This window comes from Pteropus alecto, unplaced genomic scaffold (assembly GCF_000325575.1).
Source record: "Pteropus alecto unplaced genomic scaffold, ASM32557v1 scaffold41, whole genome shotgun sequence".
Lineage (NCBI taxonomy): Eukaryota > Metazoa > Chordata > Mammalia > Chiroptera > Pteropodidae > Pteropus > Pteropus alecto.
Window position 1 is genome coordinate 22,701 of NW_006430464.1, and position 1,839 is coordinate 24,539.

General features: G+C 46.4%; 1 long non-coding RNA gene across 1 annotated transcript in view; it reads right to left on the minus strand.

The window, feature by feature from the left end:
• Positions 1–138: 138 nt before the first annotated feature.
• Positions 139–1,839, minus strand: part of LOC112481241 — a 2,736-nt gene continuing 1,035 nt past the window's right edge. The window contains exon 2 of the long non-coding RNA XR_003046848.1: positions 139–1,317. This is a non-coding gene — a long non-coding RNA (uncharacterized LOC112481241). The remainder of the gene's footprint in view (positions 1,318–1,839) is intronic.

Below are 1,839 nucleotides of genomic sequence, written 5' to 3' on the forward strand. Positions count from 1 at the left end.
ACTAACCGAAAGGGGAAAACAGAGTCTTTAAGTGTTTGAGTTTAAAATAAACTCAACTGTTCATTCTTTGTGGCCAAACCTTGGGGAATCTGCACCTGGGTTTGGATGTTCGGGAAGAACCACCAGGAGGACCAGAGAGGGTGAGAAGTGCTGTTTATTACAATACAAGGAGGCCTCAGCATTTGGTCGGTTGGAGCTGCAGGAAAAGATATATGGCCAAGAGCAGCCACTGTTTTATATGCCAGCAGAAGGGGAGAGGGATTGCCTCATCCCGGGGAGGAAGGGTCTTCCCTCTGCAGATGAGAACCAGACGTGCTGCCTCCCTAGTGTTCCGCAGGACCTCGAGCAGAGCAGGGAGATAATGTCCATGGGAACGGCCAAAGGGGCAGATCGTGCCCATGGGAGAAACGAGAAGTGTCCTTGGGGACAAGCACAGCCCAGGAGCGCTTTGTTCATTGTCCTCCTTGAGGCTGCTGACTCAGCAGGCTTCTTTGCCTCCCGTGTCCGGGAGAGGCTGTTTGAATTAATCCCACAGTCCTTCTCTAATAAACTTTGATTTTGTCTCTAACTCTGGCGTGTACTTTCTTTCCTGCGCGCAGTCAAGGACCCGCCCCTTTTCTCCTGGTGCGGGACTTGAGTGCCCACTTGGGGTGATTTGCCTTGTCCTGCACCATTAAGACCCAAGTCTCCTCACAGTTTGGAGTTTCAGAAGTCTTCAAAACTTAGTCAAAACAGAAAGGGAATATAGAGTTCTTTTTATTGTTTTGTTTTCATGGAACATTGCTTTCCTCACTAAATTTAATTACGAACGTGTAAATAACACTTCGTCTTGAGTTTAAAAACATATTCTGACCAAGACTTTCTTAATAGTTACAACTAGCTTGGATTTTTCATGATGTCTCCTACATACACACACACACACACACACACACACACATATATATGTGTGTGTGTGTGTATATATGTATGTATATATATATAAAATTCTACTGCTTGCAAAATGAGACAAGATTAGCTTGGACATTTTCAAATATTTCTAGTTTTATATCCTTGAGAGAAGAACAAATTCTGCCATCTATTAGTTAATATATCAAAGAATTCGAGATTGGGAAGCTGCTGCTCTGTGATCCCAGGTGGGCTTATCCAGTTTCTTCCCTGAAGGAACCAGGACAGGACACATTCGATGATTACTCATCTAAGGGTATTCTTAAGATATTCTTCCTAGTGTTCACTTTTCAATCCTCTTCATCGAGAAAACAATTATAAATGTATGTGCTTAACAGAGCTTGAAAATACTTGAAGCAAAACTTGAGAGAACTAAACAGAAGATAGACACAACTCTTTCAGTCATTACTAGATTTTTAAAAATCAGTAAGGATAAAGAACATCTGAGCGACAGTATCAAGCATGTTCACCTAACACTGACAGAATACTTTTACAACTGTAGGAGCAAGAGAAAGGAGTAGGGGACCGAGAGCGGCCAAGCACTAGCGACCTTTCTGAGTGTCTAGGTCCTGCTCCAGGTTTTGATTCGGTTTGGGGATATTTTTATAGCGTACTTGATTTATATCCACATCCTACTTGGGTATCTATATATTGAGCACCCGCTGTGTGCCCAGGACATATATCGGGTGCCTGCTGGAGCCAAGACGTCTTCCCAAACCCTGCTGGGGCTTCCTCAGCGGCAAACGACCCACGGCCCCGAGCAGGCTGAGCACCCCGCGACCAGCCCGTGGCGACCTTGCGTCCAGCCCAGGCACCGGGCCGCGCGTGCGCAGTCGGGGCAGCCTTGGGGACGGGGCTGGGGCGCGCCCCGCGCGGACTACATTTCCCACAGGC